The 13,329-nt window shown below is 37.7% G+C and overlaps 1 protein-coding gene across 8 annotated transcripts in view; it reads left to right on the plus strand.

Annotated features, from left to right (window-relative positions):
* cadm2a (cell adhesion molecule 2a) overlaps positions 1–13,329 on the plus strand; it is a 423,456-nt gene that overhangs the window by 118,201 nt on the left and 291,926 nt on the right. For 2 of the 8 annotated variants that reach the window (XM_058788808.1, XM_058788805.1), the window contains one exon: positions 11,194–11,231. The exons of the other annotated variants lie outside the window; for them this stretch is intronic. The gene's annotated coding sequence lies outside the window, so the exon portion shown is untranslated. The remainder of the gene's footprint in view (positions 1–11,193; positions 11,232–13,329) is intronic. 8 annotated transcript variants of the gene reach the window in all.

The raw sequence follows: 13,329 nt of genomic DNA on the forward strand, positions 1-13,329 counted from the left end.
TTTTTATTTTTTTTGTCTAGATTTCCCCATGCTTCCCTCCATGGCGTTCAGACCTCAGGTAGTAATGAATCAATTCAGACTTTGATGGTACCACCTTAACAAGTCCCCAAAGAGATGGCGCTAGTCATTGTTATAGCTGTATTACATGCTGAAAGTCATTATTGTGAGTTGTAGCGTGGTACTGACAGATATGCTTGGAGGTCGGAGCTGTGGCCTAGCTGTAGATATGTTGATGTATGCTCTCTAACCATAATTCCCTTTCCTTTCTCTACTGACCTTATATAGAAGAAAACTTCAAAACCTAGTGTGCTGCCTACAAAGGTAGTATTTGTAATGCAATCTCCTTTTTATTTTAGACATCCCGACTTAGACATCTATGAGGTTCCGTGGTTGTTAGAATATCAACTTAACTCTCTTTCCCAGCCAACGTTTAAAAAAAAAAAAAAAGGTGCCAGCCACTGCCAGAATTTTTATTCATTTTCACAAAATTTTCATGGCCCCCAGAGTATTTTTTGTATGAATATCTGAATATGCAATATGTCAAAAGAAAGAACAGAGCCTCTGTTTTATATATATATATAAAAAAAAAAAAAACACTTTTACTCTAGCTTTATGCATTCTGTTTTTATCAACACTTGAATATGGGTAAGTTTCACAAAAAAGCATTCATAAAAAATGTTATTGGGAAAATTTCAGAGGTATCGCGATTGTCTCATTTGGATATTCAGAGGCTCCATAGTGTACATGATTACGTCATTTTGACAACATGAATTCATCAAAAGAAATCAATGCATTTCATTCCTCTGAGCCAATCGGGAATGATTGTTGATGCTTATTACCACCCCCGTGCCCAGATTGGTTCACACTGTCACATATTCAACCAATAAACATATGTTTTGGTCTTGTGAACCACCAATTAGCATGTTTCTTTGGAAATTTGAACAAACGCAAAGTGAAAGTAAAGTGTGTCGTGCGTGCATGAAAACAAACACAAAATAACATATCTGCATGAGAGCACTCTCTGAAAAAGCACAGAAAAACACACGACAGAGCACTTTGACATAAAGCAAACCAAAAACAAGGATGAAACAGCATTACATATTGGATAAAGCACTGGAATTTATGTCTTCACGTTGCTAGGTGCTGGCCCGGTAAAATTGATTCCGACACAGAGTAAAATTTTGTCACTGTCAGGGAAAGAGTTAAGGTGTGCTCACATTGCTGTTGTTCTGCTAATTTTTTGCGCCAAATTCATTTCAATAGGAATGTGTTCATGATCAGGAATTTCTTGCAAGTGAAAGATTTCCCCATGCATCATATTTTGCCACACTGACAAACAGAAAGCTGCTAAGTCTGAAAGGAGCATCTATGAGAATTTGCATGACCAACTTCCTAATGAATTTGCTGCAATTTGCCTGCAAAAACTGCAAGTTTAGAATGCAGCTTTTTTTATAGACATAAGGTTTAAAAAGCACAAACCAACTGCTTTTTATTTTTTTTTATTGATTATAGTTTGTGTACCAGATGCATGATCTGAGTGTTTGTAATGAATGGATGTACAAATAGCAGACAAGGTAATGAAACAACTATATGGGCAGATATAGAAGGGTCGATGACTGTCTGGGACAGAGATTGACTCAAAGTGTGTCTGTACACTAATGGCCACTTAAACGAGAGTTCTCGGCTTTCTCACTGAATTCTACCTCCAATCAATCTCATAGCCAAATGACACAATAATTTAATAAATGCTTCATCCATTTCTCTAAGCCCACGTTCATTCAGGACTCATGTCAGCATTCTCACCTTTGGCTGGTACAGATGTACAGCTGTGGGGAAGAGGAACAGGGCTTGTCTGGGGGTTTTCAGAGTGCCTACGGCTTTTGTTCCACTGAGGATAACTGTTGCAGCGCCCATCCAAGTTAAATATTAATAACCCAGAATAAATTCACCAGCTGGCACAATGCATGTTGAGCATACACAAATATACACATACATTAAAATTGTATAATTTCTGCACCACAGCAGAAACTTCCAGTGCTTGCAAGAAGACAATTTGTAAAAGGTTATTGATTTTTTTAGTGAGATGATAAACAAATGTCATATTTTGAAAGTATGAAGTTTGTAAGGTTCCTATAGTTGTGGCCACTAACAAATATAATCTTGTTTGTGCCTTGCATGTAAATCAAGTTTAAATGGGAGATCTTGATTCCAGGCTTAGTATGCATGAACAGTAAACCATAATAAAAACAAAAAAACAAAAAACAAAGGAAGCATTAGGTAAATCTTTTTATCCATCTCAACCGTTTTTCATCTCTCAAACTCAGAGATTTCAGTGCATCTCCACATATTTTGATCCCATTCTTTTGTCCTCCCCAAAACTGCTGTGTTTACTCTGTTAGTTCACATGACTGGGCAGCTTCAAAGCCGCTAATCCTCTCAATGTCTGGAGGCATCAAAGAACACGTAACTGATCCAGAAACCTTCTCACTGCAGCACAGGTCTGGCAGATAATGGAAGGTTATGGAAATAAGTGGGTTTCTACAGTATTTCTAAAGTAATTCAACTCCCTTTAGGTGCAGCAGCACTCTTATTCTGTTTGAAAAGCATTTGTTCTTAGTGTGAAACCTGAACTTAGTGGTAGTTATCGCCCTGTTAGGGTCTATCTATGGGCATTTGATATTTTTCAGTGATTTGTTTTGTTGTTGTATATTAGACTTTACATTTTTCAGATTTTTGACGTTTCTATAATTCCTGTGCTGGTCTGAATCCATGCGTCGTGCAGTGTTAAAGGAAATTGAAGAGCATCAATGATAGAGAAAGACATTGAGGAAAATGAGACAGTAAATATCAGAACAGACAAGAAGCTGTGCTTGTTTTGTCCAGAACAAGGTCAGTAAAAGCGAGAGTATCGAGTCCTCCATGGGAAAGTGGGAGCGTTCTTGGCTTATATGCCAATTACTCAGCACACTGTGTGAATATAATGAACTAGGAAGAGAGGTTATCTTATGACGTCTGAATTGAGCTTCTGTTTGTGGGCTGAGCATTCATGCTTCATTAGATTAGGACTTCCTTTTGGCTTGCGTTCAGTGTTTTTTTTTTTTATTTATTTTTTTTTTCCCATGGAGGTTATGTCAGTGCATTCTGACTTTGAGTGCAGAGAAAGTGCTCAGGTGGATTGGAAGTTGATTAACTGTTGAAGCACATCACAAAGCCAAGGACTGATGGGTCTTAAATGCACAAAAACACTAGGAAAGGTAAATATACGGCACATATAATGGGTCTGTCTGAAATACACACTGCCTCTCGCTCTCACACAAACAGGTTTGCCCATCTCCGGAGTAATTTATTTTAAACTTTGAGAGACCTCAGAGTGCAATAACAGTAGACAGAGGTGGGTGTTCCTGCAGGTTTGATCAGTCGCTGTAAATCTCACTGTCAGGGGCCGCAGCAGAAACCCATCAATCTCACTCACAAAGTATTGAAATGGGAGATCGTCACATCATGAGGAAAGCATAATAAATCAACACGCTGTAATGACCACGCTGCAGAATGGCCAGGGCTTCAATAGGGGTGTGATTGGAGTTAGAATGGGTTAAAAAATGTTGTGGCTTTTAGTCCATATCTATAGCTTTAAGGTCGTCTTTTTACTAGTTTGGTATTTAACACTGAAAATTCATACACTGTAAGCATTTAATATTTGTAGTTGTTCTCTTCCAAAACCAGACTGAAAATATTGATGACTCATTCTGCTTTAAGGGTTGTGTACACATTTTTGACCAAACAAATGCTTTCTATAATGGGAATATCCCTCACTTTTAGTAGCAACTTCACTTTGATGTGAATTAAAGCATTAATTTAGGCCTGGTTTCACAGACAGGGCTTCAGTTAAGACAGGATTAGGCCATAGATCAATTAGGACCTTTAAGTAAATGAAAAAAAATAAAATAAAAATTACTGGTGTGTATCATAAGGCAAAACAATGGCACTGACATATTTGTCAGTGCAAGTTTCATTCATTTAAAACAGTTCAGACATACATTTTAGTGTGTGTGTGTGTGTGTATGTGTTTGTTTTTCAGAGACAGAGGGGTCAGTACAGTACAGGTTTTAATGTTTGCCAAGGCTGCATTTATTTGATATAATACAGTAAAACTATTGCAGTTTAGAATAACTTCTTTCTTTCTTTCTGTCTGTCTGTCTGTCTGTCTGTCTGTCTGTCTGTCTGTCACAGCAAACTCTATTTTCAGTGGCCAGTACTCCAGTCTTCAGCGTTTGTTAACTTTTAATAACGTGTTAACTTTTGTTAAGATTTCTTAAAAAAACATTTCTTTTCAGTTGCATTTTCTGCTCTGCGGTTTCCTGGTTCAACTTTGGAAACAGCTTTTACACCGATTGAGCGAACACGAATCAAACTCCTCATATCAAACACACAATAGGCTCTGCTCCAAACATTCTAGTGTGAAAGCAATTTCACACTAGAAATCAATTTTCTTGCTCAATGTCCGTTAGCTTTAGATGTTGATTTGGCACTATTTGTGAAATACAAACCCCTACTCACCACATATCAACTTCACATTTGACTAATACTTCACGTTGCTTATTTCTTTCTTCTCGAGCTGGTGTTGTGCTGACTCGGCAACCTGGCGCGGCCACCGCAGGTCTCAGCCATTATGTCTACTTTTAATTGGTGTCTGTAAACACCAGGACAAGGTCAGAGCACTCCTGTGGTTGACATGGTAACAGTGTCCAGGGAAACGAGAATGGCTGATTTGAGAGCTGTCAGGATATGGCCACTTCTTATCTTAGAGAAAAGCTTTCCGAGAGAAAAGAAGCACATTCTCTCTCCAGTGTTTTTTTTTTTTCTACCGAACGTAATTCATCTTACAAGACTTCTTTTCCTGCCCCGCGGAGTTGAAGATGCTCTGAGGATCAGGGGCTGATTATTTCTCACCAACAAACTTGGGGGAAAAGCAGAAAGCCTTTGTGGAGAGTCTCTATTTTTTCGGCAGGGCCTGGGAGAGGGTGGATTCTCATTCGTATAAAAGCTCTCCCTCACAATAGGGTCATCTAGACCCGAGCAGCCCACTCACCTGTGATGGACATCGCAGAAATGGTTGTGTTCTCCGAGTCCAGAAACTGTGATGGCAGTGACTTTGGGGTAAGATCTGTGTTTGAAGGATGATAACAGGCTAGTGGTTAAGGATCTAGGTTTGTAATACATAGGTTGCAGGTTTGATCCCCTATAGGAGAGGATGCCTGAACTGGAGAGTTTACTTCCTGTTTGCTGCTGACTGACTGTACCCTAAAAAGTGTCAGTTGGAGAAATGGAGAGATTTAATTAATCTAAAACAGTCACTTGTGAGCTTTTCATTTTTGAATAATCATTTGCTTTAGTCCAATGAAGTAGCACCAAATTTTTAGTGGTTATCTGTGAAAATTAGGCTCTAAGGTTGAATTAAAGTGAATTGCATAGAGTCTATTTTTCTGGCGCCAAAATCGGCAGCCTAAAATTTGGCAATATATTAGAGATTGCAAAACCACGGACATTAATATCCATTTATTCATGAGTTCTTATCTGCCTGTTGCACTCGTCTAATCAAGTGGTTTTCCAAAAGCAAACAAGCAAACAAAAAATACTGTCCTTAGGGGGAATATATTAGGATAATTTTTGGTGGGATTCAGATTAGACCACCAACCGCGCAAGTTTGCAAATCTGTCAGGAATTTGTTGATTTGAATGCAGCTCTCCTGTAAATATCTGACAAGCCTGTCAGTCTGAGATAGACTTGAATTAACCTGGATGGCTTGAAGAGTAAAAAAAACAAAAACAAAAAAAAAACATTGATGGATGAATGGGCAAAATGGGAATTATGTAAGTTTAAAGGGATAGTTCACCCAAATTTACTTGCCCTCATGTTGTTCCAAACTTGAAAGTTAAGTAAGCTAACAAAATTTTCATTTTTGAGTAAACTATCCCTTTAAGCCAGGACCTTGCAGTACTTCGACCAATGCAGGAAAACCCCCACAATTAGCATCTGGGAATAGCAATTTGAATGGGTTACTAGGCAGTATGAAGGCGGGAAGTGTGTTTGAGCTTAGAACAGAAAAAGTGACTATTGCTGTAATGCATCACAGAAACACAAAGGACTCTTGCGTGGGTTCACAATACTGTCACAGGATGTTGTTGTCAAGGTTAAATTATTTCAGGAACTGACTCACTAGAAATAGGAAAAGATCTCTTTATAAAGTTTAAACTTTTCTTGCTTTGCTTTGTACCTCAAAATTGGCAAAACTTAAGTGCAACATTGTATATGACACATTTCCTGTAACATTTTAAAATAAATAAATAAATAATGTTAAATAGCCAAAGTTACTGACTTATTATTCGTGATACGCTGTTAGTATTATGAGGTGGGACTGATTCTAGAGAGCAACAAAAATCTGTGTAGTGCACGATGAGTCGTCAAAATTTTGCTCAATTTTCCCAAAAGCGAAAAAAGACAGTAAAGTGAATGTTCTTTGTCAGGTTTTTGGAGTACACTAGCAAGTAAACAACCTCAAAGCATTGGTGGGAGAGTGAGTATTGTGAGTGAATCTCATGGGTTGGCTGAACAGATGTTTGGACAGACAGATGGACAAACAGACTGATAGTGAGATTTCTGAGGAACTTTTCAGAATATACAGGCATCTGAGAGAAAGCCACGAGGAAGCTTAATTTGGCTTTTGGAGGCTAAAAAAAGGGTCCTGCTCTCACTGTGAAGTTTTGAGGCCTGTTTTTCTCAGGCAAAGAGATGAAGTGACTTTGAGCTGCTCTAAAGTGTGAGAAGAAACCGATCAGAAATCCCTACTGACAGACGCAGGGGGCAGATAAGGTGCTCAGGAGCTTTATAGTCGACACCTTTACTGAGACTGAGGCAGGCCTATGGATTCCTGTCAGAGAAACACAGAGAATGAAAAGGGGCAAAAGACTGCAGAATGTGGGTGCAAGAGAGAGAGAGAGAGAGAGAGGGAGATAGCGAAGGGGGTTTGGGGCTGTCACAGACCATTAAAGCTCCTTATGTGCCTCTCCTGCTCTCTCTCATCTCTACAGCACAACACACAAACTCTTTCAGCCGACGTTGTATCACACTTCCATTAAAATACACTTAAATCGGCCTCTTACACTCCAGCCAGGGATGTATGGACACCCTTATGTACACACGATAGCAGCTAGTCACTTGAGTTAAGGGCAGGGTGCAAATTATAGGGGAAGCCGAACCTGAAAGGCTCTCTTTTTAAAGTGTAGACACTATATTGTAATTTGACTTTAATGTCTGCTCTGTCTCTCTCTCTGTGCCTTCAGTTGACATGAACACAATTATCCTTGAAAGTATTGGCTAGCAAAGGGAAGGTTATCTGGTCAGAGCACTATCACTATGTTCTTGCCACCCCCCACTGGGACAGGGGATGGTGGTCGAGCGAGACGCGCTTCACATGTTTCAGAATCCTTCCACGGCTTGACCTATAGAGATCTCCCAAAAGGTCACTTAGATGTAACGATGGAGGACAAACGAGTTCGTGAGGCGAGTGAATGAGGGGATGATTGAGGAATAAAAGTTGGTTTGTTTGGGTGGAGAGAGTGTGTGCTGTTGTTTAATGAGGCAGCGCCAGCCTGTTTACGTTTCTCCCACCTGTAAATGCGTTTTAGATGGGAAGGGAAATTCGGCGGCAAAGTTAATGTGGGAGCAAATAAAGTATGGCAGGTGTAAAACGGCAGGAGGGGGAGATGGCAGACATGACCTTGCATACAGAATCGAAATGTTAGGACGCTCATCGTCACACCTCTGGAGCTGGGAATAAACTTGGATTTGAGTCGAATTAGTGTTGTTGGAGACGGCAGTTGTGCATGAGCTCAAATAGCTTTTTGAATTTTTTATTTATTTTTTACTTTTCATTAAACTGAAAACTTTATTCAAAGCAACTTACAAAGAAAATAACTTGTTAGCATTTAGTTACATTTAGCCCTAACCGCGATAGAGGCTATTTACACTAAGTGAAAATAGCAGTATTCTTTAGTGATATGCTATTTACACGGTGCAAATAGCTTTAGATTCTATTTATTCTATGTTAAAATTACTGCTAATTACTTATTGCAAATATTGAATAAAAGGGTATGATTAATTGTGGCGAAAAACATTATTAGAGAAAAACATTACTTATTGCAAATAGTGGCAATTATCTGCACCTCTGTATTGTAATACATTATAAAATAGTATGCAATAACTTATTGAGTGTAATTTTTTAATTTTGTTTCAAATTATTAAATGGATGCCACCTTATTGGGACAAAAGCCCTCCCTATACACCTACCCTAACCCTACCCGATACTTTGTTCAACTTTTTGATTATTTCCTTCATTTTTATTAAAAAATAAATGCTTTTCTGATGTGATTTGAAATTTAAAAAGGGGCAAAAGGCAGAATCGAACCCCGGTCGATCGTGTCAAAAGTAGCATGACATACGCTTTACTATCTGCGCCACTGAATCTGACAACTGATGACCGTCTTTTTCAAATTTGACTATCGCAATCATACGTTTGTGGGTGGAGTTAGTGTAAATAGCCTCTGCCAACAACATGGCTGTTTGCACTTAAATAGACACTCAGATTTTTTTTTTAATATTCCCAACAATTAAACAGTTGCCCACAGAAAAAAAAACAGGGGGTGCTGCAGCACCTTCAGCACCCCCACTTCCTGCGCCCCTTCTTTAAGATAAACATTTGATGAATGAAGATGGCTGGGCTTATGTGCATTTTATTCATTTGGCAGACTTTATTCATGTCTTGTTTGAAAAAGCAGTTATTTTAGGCCTAGTTGTCATTAGCATTTAGTTGCATTTAGTTTTTAATATGCTGACATACCTCAGAAACAACTATTAGGAAATCATTTTGAACATTTTCTAAATAACTCTACATAAATAAGTCTTATTAAATTAGAAATCACCATTCTTTTCACATATTTTTTGAGGGAAAACAACATTAGCTTTAGCATTAGCATTACTGGCCAAAGAACCATATGTGATGAATAAAGACAGCTGGTCTCATGTTCAAGATAAAGTCCTTGATTTTTATCTTGGATGAGAGACCCGAACTTCACTTGAGCTTCTGATATGTATCTCTCCTCCAGTCAAGTTTATGTTCTGACTAGACGTTACTGTCGTGCTCTTTTATCAGTGGCCTACATTTGGCCGGTGATAACGTTGTTGGATACAGAGAGGCAACATCTGTGGCCCTTTTTAGAAAAGTGTCATTTTTTCTGTGTGACCCTACTGGGGCAAATGGAGCAGAAGACATCAGTCATCACTCTTGGAGGCTTAGAAACGAGCGGTTTTAGAGATGGATCATCCAATGGTCCATTTATAATCTAGTCCTCAAATTTCCGCAGTGAACACGCACCAGTGATGTGAATGCGAGAATGAGTCTTACACCCAGGAGACGGTAAATTATTTTACTTGAAACCTGCTGCTTAGAAAGATGAGAACAATGTTACATTCACAAGAGGCTTTCACAATGACAGCGATTAAATCTCTGTGCTGTTGTTTGCTGGTACATGTTCGTACTCAGCCACAAAATTGCTGTCAGTGTGAATGCCAAATAGAGAAGGGCAATCCAAAACTGCTCCTGGAGGGCCACTATACTGCAGAGTTTAGATCTAACCCTAATTAAACACACCTAAACCAATGAATCAAGGACTTCAGGGTCATTTGAAATTTCCTTGCAATTGTGCTTGGTCAGGTTGGACTTTGCTGGACGTTTCACTTTATGGAAGTAGAATATTTATTTATTTATTTGTTTGTTTGTTTGTTTGTTTGTTTGTTATGTAAGGGTCATATCAATGTATTCTTGCAATTTATTTGTTTGTTTGTTTGTTTGTCTTCATTTATTTAATTTCGATTATTTTAAAATGCCTTTGTTTATAGAATGAGTTTGTGAAAGTGTGAATGTGTGTGTGATTGTGTGTGCGTGACAGCGATTAAATCTTTGTAGATGAATAGATGGATAGATAGATAGATAGATAGATAGATAGATAGATAGATAGATAGATAGATAGATAGATAGATAGATAGATAGATAGATAGATGGATAGATAGATATGGAATACATGCTTTAAAGTCAAATCTATCAATTCATATTTTTGTTTGTTATATAAGTTATTCTTCTATAAATATTCTTGGAATTCTTATTATATATATATAATATCATGTTCTTTGTTACCAAGGGGACAGTAATGATAAAATATGAGATGTGATGTGTGATAAAGAAAAAAATTAAGAAAAAAAAAAAAAGTAAATGTGAACAGAGTGTGTCATTATGTGTCAGACTGTAATTTTGGAAAATTGTGAAAAAGGTGTGAAAATATTATGAAATTGTGTTTATTTATGGATGCAAAAACAATAATAAATAATTATAAAAATAAATAATTTTCACCACAAAACATAACCTGAGATTTGCTGAAAAAATGTGATGCATGTCAGTACATTGTGGGACATTATTAGTGGACAATTGCACCAATAAAATTCCTTGTAAATGAAGAAACACATACTCTATACCTTTATGGAAGTTTACAATTGTCTCAAAACAATCTCCAGTCATGTCTGTCTTAGAACAGAACTTGCAAGGCTCTAAGCTCCATGTTGCCATCACAGTCCTGCGGTCTCTATCTATCATTGGTGTCTAGCAGACCCTTACACTTCTCACCTCCGCCTTAATCATGTCCCGTCGCGCTCGCGTCCCCGACCTGCTGTCCGCGCGTATTCTACTTCACAGCTAGCTGACTGGCGAATCTCCGATATCAGTCTTACTCAGCAGACATCTGCGCGACGCTGGCACACCTGAGCCAGTGGCGAGACGTGACGAATGGGTATGAAACGGAGGAGTGACCTCTCTCGTTCAGAGTGACTCGGGGGCCGCCGCCTCTCAGGAGTCCACATTTATTAACACGCCGTCACACTCCCGGTCAGGGAAATGATCAGCGAGATTAATTCTTCTTTAATCCTTTTTTCTGCTACATGTCAAACGGGTCTTTGGCTGTGATGGACTCGTAATTAAGAGGAGACTTTTTGCACCATCTCCACTGCTCTTCTGTGTCTTTTCTTGTACAGATGAAGTCTGGTGTCTGAATTATATGGACTCATTCTTTTCTGTTTTCTCTCTTCTAGGTAAGAGCTGTCCAGTGCTGAAATGCCTGATGGTCAAAGTATGTAGCATTTTATATATGTATTGTCTGCTAGTGAATGGAATAAGACAAGGTTCCTGGGTCTGTGTTTTTCTGGGGAGCATTGAATGGAGCTTCACCATTTGAGCTATTGAAAGCTATTATGATTGTGTTCTCTGAACTTCTTGAGCAGATCTTGAGCTCTTAAACTTGGACTTTTGATCTATAAATAACTAGATCTTACATAGTTTGATGAGGTCAGTTCAAGTTCTGGCAAGCTGAAGAGATAACAAATAGACTCTAGTGCAAATCAACAGTGTTTTGAGTGATGTTGGCAGATTTGGCAAGATTTTGGCAGTTGACATTATTCTCAATATACATAACCCAAACAAACAAAAGAAAGTGTTAATGAAACAACCAGTTATCAAATATACTACTCAGTCTAAGCTGGGTATTTACTGAATGTGTTTTAAGTTTCTGAATTTCGAAAAATTAATTCAGGCGTTTACATTTCTGAATTAATTGTGATGTTTTTGTGGGTAGTAAAAAAATGTCATGGTTGTATAATTATCTCAAAATGGTTTGAATATAAAATATTTTTAGCTTTTAAGTTTCCAGCCAGCACCAGCATTTTTTAGTATATTCACCAATTTTTCATGACCCCCAGAATATTGTCAGCCCTTTATTTATAATAGATAGATAGATGATACATGCATACAAATAAATAAATAAATATTCTTTCTTCCTTTTTTTTTTTTATCCACACTTGAACATGCGCTCTTAAAAATAAAGGTTCCAAATTGAGGTTTTTACATTTCAATCATCTAAAGAACCTTTTTTTTTTTTTTTTTTTTTTTCACTATAAAAAAAATAAATAACTTTGTCCAATGGAAAGGTTCCATAGATTTTAAAGGTTATTCATGGAACCACCAATGCCAATAAAGAACCTTCATTTTTAAGAGTGTGGGTAAGTTCAATAATGTTTTTATTTATTTATTTATTCCTCCTTTTCTCCATTATTTACATAATACTTTATCATGGACCTGTAGGTCAGCAGAAAAAAAAAAAAATCGACTAAATATCTACTCCTCAATCTATTTAATTCATAACCTGTCTTACTGTCTGTCGTTCTTCTGAAACCAGCAGGATTTTTCCAGTTCGGGTCACACTGACATAAAAATCCTTAGCTTAACCCATTGCAATAGAACCATTTTGTTCAAATGATCATTTTCTTAAAGAACAGAGTACACATTTTCTGTAATTGCGTCTAAAATGAGCAGAACTTGATTAAGCAGGAAGGGCTTTTAGGATGATAACAGCAGATGAAGTGAAGTCGGTCATATTCAGACAGTTAAACCTAACATCCGACTAAATCAATACTATATTCATGGGGAGCAGAGATAGGACACATTTCCTCAGCAAGTTCAAATGGCCTAAAGGCATCATATATGTAAATGACTAAACGTTTGAGGCAAGAAACAGGCCTTAAACTGGTTGTCTGAAGCGTAACCTTTTTGCCTGTTCTCTGAACTGTCACTTCACTGCCTACAGAGTTTGACTGTGTGCGTGTGTGTTTTAGGTTTTGTTGTGTTTTGTGTGTAATCTACTCATTTGGGTCATTTCGGCATGTATACATAATGAAAGTAGATGCTACCCTGAATTTGATATCACAAGTGTTCACTTAAAATTTTCCACACAGCTTTGCTTAGCCATGAAATGCTAATTCTTCTGGGACGAGCGCTTTAAACGCACGCTTCAGACAGACAAATGATTAATATTAACTAATGTGTTTTATAGAATTTCTAACTGGATCAAAAGAGGATCCTTGCCCGCACTGTGTAATGACTCAGAGGAGTCTGGTGCTGTAAAGGGTCTGCGATATCTTAATACATTATTCACAAAGATGGTAGCATGCTTTAAATTTTCCTTGGGAAAAAAAAAAAATTTCTTCTTCTTCCTCCTGGCTATGGCAGTGTGAAAAAAAAATAAATAACTTTGTCCAATGGAAAGGTTCCATAGATTTTAAAGGTTATTCATGGAACCACCAATGCCAATAAAGAACCTTCATTTTTAAGAGTGTGGGTAAGTTCAATAATGTTTTTATTTATTTATTTATTCCTCCTTTTCTCCATTATTTACA

Source organism: Onychostoma macrolepis, chromosome 10, assembly GCF_012432095.1.
Source record: "Onychostoma macrolepis isolate SWU-2019 chromosome 10, ASM1243209v1, whole genome shotgun sequence".
NCBI classification, from domain to species: domain Eukaryota; kingdom Metazoa; phylum Chordata; class Actinopteri; order Cypriniformes; family Cyprinidae; genus Onychostoma; species Onychostoma macrolepis.